The sequence below is a fragment of the Pteropus vampyrus genome, unplaced genomic scaffold (genome assembly GCF_000151845.1).
Source record: "Pteropus vampyrus isolate Shadow unplaced genomic scaffold, Pvam_2.0 Scaffold400, whole genome shotgun sequence".
Taxonomy (NCBI): Eukaryota; Metazoa; Chordata; class Mammalia; order Chiroptera; family Pteropodidae; genus Pteropus; species Pteropus vampyrus.
This window is the reverse complement of record NW_011889181.1, coordinates 66,825-75,188: the sequence shown is the minus strand read 5'-3', so window position 1 is coordinate 75,188 and position 8,364 is coordinate 66,825. Positions and strand designations below refer to the sequence as shown.

Sequence of the window (8,364 nt, the reverse complement as noted above, 5' to 3'; positions counted from 1 at the left end):
GCCCACCCACTGAGTAAACCACATTCTTGAAGATGCAGGGCAGAGACATTAACACTGGATGTGTGTCCTCTTACATTTCTTGGTGTAGATAAACTACTACTATCTCAAACCAAGTCAAGGCAGTTGAGAAGTCTCAGCCTGGGGGAGTGCAGCTGACCCCTCTCCCACAGGTCCGCAGGCCAGAGGTGGACACAGAACCAGGCTGGGCAGAGGCAGTATAGGGAAGTAAAAAAGTACCTAGATCCTGGTTTCTATTTGGAGTTAATTGTCATTGTTGTTGTTTATGTTTTGCATTTTTTCTTTGTTCTGCTTTTAGTTTGTTGTGGGGGGAGGAGACTGTTTTTAATTCTCTTGGGGTTTTTTGTTTGTTTGTTTTATGATGTCTATGACGGGAGTTTAAATAGTGGACCAATAGACATAATCTGTTTATTTAGAAACCTAATAGTAATCATATTATCTTATTCTTCGATCGGGTGTTGTATTTTTCAAGTAGGAATGAATCAGTAGTAATGAATATAATGCCATAATCCCTTACATTTGCTTTGTGCTTTGTGATTTTCAAAGCACTTCCATAAACGTTATCTTTCTTTCTTTCTTTCTTTTTTTTTTTTGACAAGTATTTATGGAAAGACTGCTACGTGCCAACCATAGTGATAGGCACAAGGGACCTCAGACAAATAAGGCTGGGACCCTGCCCTTATTAAGTGAATTTTAATGAAAGTGGCAGCTTTGTAAACACATGATTATAATAATATGAAATGCTATAATGAAGGCAGATTCAAAGTGCACCATAGGAGACAGGGAAAATACAAAAGTGACATCTGCATATAGTGGAAAAGCAGAATCTGCCCCGTGTGTAAATGCAGAAGACATCTTCCACCAGATGGACGTGTATTCTTTACCTTTTGCAGAAATAGGAGCCAAGGTGACCTCAAAGGGGAGGTCATCCCACAAAACCGCATGCCCAGCCTAGCTTTCTTGTACCTTATTCAGAGAGGCCCTATGAAGTATTTGTTGTTATTATTTCTGACTTATGGAAAAATTGAGACACAGAGAAGACAGGTAAATTTCTCAGCCTTACATGTTAAATCAGGACTGGAAGCCATAAATTTGTATCCCTGAAAAAATAAACAATCTCTTAAAGAAATAAATGAGGAGAAAAGTCGAGATCCTTCCAGCTTCAAAATCCTCTATTTCAGTGCTGCTTGACATAGGTTATAATTTGAATTTGGTGTGTGAATGTCTGTCTGTTACTGGAGACATTTAAAATCCATTTATTATACTCCTATAATATAACTGCTGCTAATGCTTGATTACGTACTCAGAGACAATGTATAATATAAGGTTACAAATTTGCTCTGATCAACCTCTTTTTTTACTAAGCAAGAAAAACTTCTGGTCAGAGACAATGTATAAATCAGAAATGAAAACTGCTAGTTCTGTATAGCATGAAATGGAAAGAAAACTGATAAACAGGCAGCTAATTTGGTTAATTAAACAACCACATCTGGATCTCGGGAGCCCTGGCTAATTGGGTTGATTTTCTACCAGCCTTTGCATCTCCTGTCATTCTGATTTAATGGGAATTTGTTTCAGAAAGACAAGTGTAGGCTGTTTTAAATGCACATACTTGTGTTTTCATAGCATTGCTAGAAGTAAGACAGAACCCACCAGGGAGATGGTGATAATACATGGATGAACAAGTAAAACAATGAAGATCAGATGGCATTTCTGCCATCTCAGTGGTTTTTCTTTGGAGTTATTCTTTAAAATATCCATTGTCTACTACAGCGAAGGTCTCTGATTTGACTGAGTACTTTCCACATGCATTACAAACATTTCGCAGAGCTGCTAAGTATATAAGTAACTGACATGTATTACCACCTTGTATTTAATTAAATTCTATAAAACTCTCCACGACTTGTCTTCTGTGAGAAATATGGGTAGCGCGGTATCCACAATGGGCCACAGTTCTCCTCAGCTACTGGAAACATTTTGGTGTCATTTGCTGACATTATGTGGGTTTGGATTTTCAGGGGAAAATTTTTCATCAATTAAGTGATTAATTCACACATTAATGAATTAACAGAAGTTTATTAAAGATCTGCTTTCCCTTACTTTGCTCTATGCTGGGCACTGGGCTTACAGAGATAAGATGGGATGTTCCCATTCATGATCATGTGGGGACAAAAACACATAGATAGGAACAGTTACAATGTTGTATCATTACTTTAAAGCAAAGTGTTACCAAGATTCTTAGCTTTAAGTAATAAAAATCCATTTTAGCTACTTTGAGCAGAAAGGGAATTGATTAAAGGCTATGAGAGGGCTATCTATCTGGGAGGGTCAAAGAACCAAACGCAGAGACCACAGAGTCACTCCTCATCCCTACCACTGCCACCACCAGCCTCAGAGCGGACTCACAGCACCGTCTGGTGACTTTGCATCACTGGTTGCCAGATTAAAGGCAGAGCTCAAGACTGTGGTCCACTGCAACTACGCCTATCTCATGTGCCTGAATGCTAGCAATAGGGAGCAGAGAAGAGAATAGCTAATCGTTTTCATCTTCTATAGTAAGAGGCAGGCTCTGCCTTGTAGAGTGAGGCATTCCCCAAATAGCGAGGTTCTGCTGCTGGTGAAAAAAAAAAAAAGGACACACACACAAGGATGCCTTAGGGAAGAAGCGCCAGGAAGAGTAATATGGAGGAAGTTGCAGAGTAAGTAGGTGTGTGTCAGATGAAGGAGCCTGGAGAACAAAAACAGTGTTTTCTAGCAGAGGAAACAGCATGCTCAAAGTCATGGGGCTGTGACAGGATATAGAATATTCAGGGAGTTACAAATGAGCTGGGCGATGTCTTCTCCTCTGTCTCAGCTGGAAACAGTAGGGTGTTAGTGGTTACTTCCAAAAGTCAGACACAGGGCACTTTCATAAAAAATAATATGTATCAGCTGATAACATTTTATTTTAATCAAAAACATATGTCTGCATGTTCAATCACCACTCTCGTTACAAGGCCAAGGCCATTCCTTTGGGTGAGGGAACATCGACTGTGGTTCCATGTTGTCTTTCGTAGATAACACACACCACAACATATCATTTACCCTTTCTAATTTTGCTTTTTTTTTTTTAATGGAACAGAACTTTCAAACACTTTAAAAAAAAACTCTAAGTGCAGATGCCTAACTGTTTAAAGGTATCCCCTCATCCCAATCTTTTAACATCACTTTTCCAATCCTATGCTAGCAATGTTCTTTTAATATGCCTTCATCAAACCTTTTCAAACCATTCAAGGTAGTTCTCATAGATCAATATCAGTCTTTCTTCGCATACTCATATTTCCTCAGCTTGCATAATATGTACATACAAACACAGACATGTATAATATACAATAAAAAGCACGAATGGCCTAAACGAGTTTGAGCACCCATGCAACTGATTTTTGAGAGGTTATGTCTCACTTGTTGGGTGCAGTGTGTACTATAGGTCAGCCCGCTAGCAGCCAAGTCTCAATGTGGGTGTCAGTGTATCTCACTGGGAGAATGGAGAGCACTGGGACATTTGGCAGATGATTCGGTAGAAGCCATCTCCAGGGATCTACTTAGCTTAACATTCCTAGTCCAGAGAGTCCGCCAAGCAGTGGTTGAGAAGACACTTGGCAAAATTGGTGGGGTCGATGGTTAAGCATTTGACATACAAGACTAAGAAGTTTTTATTAGTCTGCAAGGAATAGGGGTACTTGAAAGAATTTTAATCAAGGGTGTGGCATAATAAATTTCATGTGTATATCGGGGTTTAAATAGGAATCTTATAGCACCTTCTACCTACCTATATTGTCCCCACACTCATTTGTAATTACTTAATTTGTCTGACTCCCCCTTTGGGCTTCTAAGCACTCTGGCAGAGAAGACTATGACTTATTGGGGTTTATTGGGGTTAAATATAGTACCTAAGGTCTAGAAAGCACTCAATCATCAATCATAAATGTGGAGTGAATTAATCAACATATTAACAGATTAGATTGTATTTGTCAATGTGCTTTCTCATTGCCATTCAGGAAAGAAGAATGTTAGGCTAGGATGTTCAGACAGAGGTAGACACTGCATCCCTGAGAGAATAGCACATCTGGACAGCCACATATAAGAAGTCAGTTGTCTTCCCATTCACAGTTACCTCCCCAGCTGCATTCTTAACCACTGTGACCACAGAAGTGGGGAAACAATGAGGTGGTGTGGGGTGGGGCGGGGTGGGGAGAGAACTTTCCAAAGTTTCATTTCTCTGATGAATATCTGTATTTAATTTTGTTTGTTCATTTATTTAGTTTATTTTAGATGGACTTTGAAGTCTCACCAACTTCTGAATTTTAATAGTTTGTGGCATTCGTGTGGGATTTGTGTAGAGCTCACAGCTATTCAAAGGAAATGCATAAAATGGGTCCAGGAATATGTTAACATTCCTCAAGACAATAGTCAAAACTAAATGCAAACAACACACAAAGCCCCTGAGGTTTGAAAAATAACGTTTCAGTGCTGAATTCTGCAGAAACACTTGAGTTAATCTTGTGGATCCCTCAACTGTAAATTATGAGGACCAGTTTCTTTCTATTTTGGGTAAAGATTTCTCATCAAGAAGAAGAGAATTTATAGAGTTGAAAATAACATTTTTTTTAATGACAAATTAGTTGCTTCAAAGTATAAATTGCATTAGTCATTAGACAAAAATACAAAATAATCAGAATACATTTTAATATTAAACTAAAGATATTGTTATCCACTGATAACAGTGAAATATTACTTTTAAAGCCTAAGGGATAATTAGTTTAATTGAATAGAAGTTCAAAATATGCTGTAGTGTGAGACTGATAAATATGCTGCAAAATCTATTTTACATATAAATAAACTTTTATGAATTCAAGTGTGAAGTCAGTGGTAAAATAATAAAAGTACACCATTAAATTTAAAAGTAAAGAAACTCCACTCTCACATTTAACATCATTCTAGAAATGCTAGGAAATGCAATTAGACAAGAAAACAAAGTAATAAGCATAAATATTAAACAGGAGAAACCAAGTGATTGTTATTGGCAGATGAAATGATTGAATATCTGGAAAAGAAAAGGGATCAAGTAAAATAAAATACACAAAAAGTCACAAAGACTTCGTTAAGGTCTTTGATTATAATACTTTCCTATGGTGAGTTATTTCTAAATCTTCATTGAATCTCTATTACTAAACTTACTTGTTCCCTAAAATTCAAGAAACACAGATATATATAACAAAGAGAGACCTCACTCCCTACTCCCATGCCTCATCATACACATACACACATACGCTGTTTTTCTAAATACCATGTAATAAAATACATGTTTAAGAAGAGCCTACATGATTCTGGAGATGAAAAAAATTGAAAAGCGACTAACTATATGAGTGATTATAACATTTTATTTATTTTTAAAGGTAATATAAATTACTTTCACCATTTAAAGTGACAAAATGATAATAATTATCGGTGGGGGAAAAAAACATGGAATTATTTGCCTAGAAATTATAGATGTGGCTGGTTATATTTTCTTTATTTCTTTTTCTTTTGCACAGAGCAATCAATGGACTAGAATAGAGAAACCATGTGTCTAGATTTATGTACTTACAAAATTTCATTCATTTCTAACTAGTGGAGAAAAGGTGGATTATAAATCCCACTTAGATCAAAAATATAAATAATTTTTAAAATGAAAACAAATATGCTAGACGACATCGGTGAATCATTTTATACTTTTTGGATGTGGAAAGCATTTCTAAATAAGTCATAAAAAATAAAACTGTAAATAATAAATAAGACATAAAACCCAGAAACTATAAAATAAAGATTAATATATTTCATTACATAAAATGTAAAATACTGGTGATTTCTTTATTGCATTAAAAAAAATCCACAACAACAACAATAAAAAAACATAAAAACCTAGAAAAGTATAGTAACAATTAGACAGGCAAAATGCTAAAATGCTTAATGTCCAAAGAATCTTACATGTCAATAAGTAAAGGAGGAACAATGAGAGAAGGAAATTTATAAAGCACATTAACAGATGGTTTACAAAATAAGTGAAAATGACCTTTAAAATATGAAAATGTGCTCAGTCTCATTCAGAATAAAACCGTTCAAATCAAGTAAATGAAAATTTTTTTGCCTATTAAATTGTGAAAATTAAAAAGATTGATAAATGTCAGTGCTGGAAAGGGTATAGCAAAATAGGTTTTCTCATATATTGTTGGTAGTAGTATAAATTAGTACAAATTTTAACAGGGCAATTTGGAAACACATAGCAAAAATTTTAATGGGTATACCCAGAAATTCCATTTTTAAGAAAACAATCACAGAAGAACTCAATATATATATATGTATGTATGTATGTATGTATGTATGTATGTATAAAAAATACCTCTGCAGCACTGTTTAAAATTTTAAAAAACTGTAAATATTTTTAAAAATATATGGCATATTCATACTATGGACTATTAACAAGATCGTTAAAAGAACTATAGTAAAGCTTTATATATCAACAAAGAAAAAATGTCTATTTTTGTCAAAACTCTGACCCATTTTATCAAAAGTTTTTAAGAAAGGGAAGCTGCAGAGGTCTCTACCTTTCTATTACTCGCTTCCTTTATCAGTCACACAAGGAGAAAAAAATAGATTGAGCAGTGGATCTGTTAGTTATGGCTACATTGATGCTCAGTAACAAACATGCCAAAACTCGGTGATTTCAAATATCAACTGAGATAACACCCTCCACTCTCCCCTGCATAACAGATCTAAGAGCCAGGGAATAGCCTTAAGTGGGAGTCCCAAGAAAGATTTAAGCTATATTTTCTGCCAGCCATTTTAAATGGGGGTGAAGGGGGTGCTCCAATCTGGGTGTCTATTAGAGACAATAAAGTAATAATTATTATATATCTGACTCATAAACTGTCATATAAAGATACATATATACTCAACAAAAGGGGCTTAGAAGAAAGAAAGAACAAGTCAATCTTGCTGGAAAACTTAAGAAAGCTTTGTAAAGGCTTTAACTTTTGAATCGGGCCTTGAAATATGAGCAAGTTTAGTGATTAATGACTTAATTTGTTTCAACTCCACTGGGTGCTATGCAATTCAATTCTGGCACTAACCACTCAGAGTTGAAGACAGATCCCACAAGTTAAAAGGCACAGTTTCCAACAGGAATTCTCTTATTTCAGGTGTTTACTTCTTATTGGTGGCAGGGGGTGGGGAGCCCGGCCCCATGTACTTCTGTATTAGTCGGAGTTCTCCAGAAAAACAGAACCAGTAGTGTGTGGGTGTCTGTGTGTGTGTGTGTGTGCGTGTGTGTGTGTGTGTGTGTGTGTTTGTGTGTATAGAGAAAGAGATAAAATGATTTATATTAAGAAATTGGTTCACACGATTATGAGGGCTGACATATGTTAAATCTCTAGGGCAAGCTGGCAGGCTAGCATCAGGTATGAGTTGACCTTGTAGTTTTAGGTCTGAAGTCTACAGGGCAGGCCAGGCAGACTGAAAACTTGGGCAAGTTTTCTATATTGAAGTATTGAATTTATAGCCAATTGGTTAAAAATGCAGGCCTCTACAATACGCTCAGTTTCAGTAATTTACTAGAATGACTCACAGAACTCAAGAAAGCTCTATACTTACAAATTAAAGTTTTATGATAAAGGATACAAACAAGGAAGACCAGCCAAATGAAGAATCATATAGGACAAAGTCTGAGAGGAAATGCAGAGTTCTCTCTTCTCGTTTCCTGGAATCAAGGTGAGCCACCCTCCCAGCACATCAATGCGTTTACCAACCAGGAAGTACCACTTGAGCCTCAGTGTTCAGAGTTTTCATTGGGGACCATTACGTAGGCATGCTTGATTAAATCATTGTCCAGGTGACCAAACTCCATCTCCAGCACCCCTCCCCTCCTGAGAGGTCAGGCTGGCCCGAAGTTCCAACTCTCTAATCATATGGTTAGTCTTGCTGATGACTAACCCCAACTCTGAAACTGTCTAGGTGCTCTCCATGAGTCACCTTCCTATGATTTATTAAACCATGTTGATTACTAATGTTCTCTTCTGACTTAATTTTTTCTTCTAATAGGAAACAAGAAAGTACCTGATTTCTGTGGTTGGTTAACTGTAGCTACAGTGAGGCATATTCTAAATATCAAGGAAGCTAGAAAGCCCTCAAACCAACATTAAAATTACTGTGATGTTTTATGCACAATGAATTAGAACAGGGGTATATAAAAGTACCCTAAAGAGACAAACATCACCCCCAGAAAGGCAAGGCAGGCCTGATCCTGATTGATTTCATAGACATGTCTAATTA

At 36.4% G+C, this 8,364-nt stretch overlaps 1 protein-coding gene across 1 annotated transcript in view; it reads left to right on the top strand.

Moving 5' to 3' along the window:
• Positions 1-8,364, top strand: part of IL7R (interleukin 7 receptor) — an 82,256-nt gene that overhangs the window by 72,928 nt on the left and 964 nt on the right. The window lies entirely within an intron of this gene.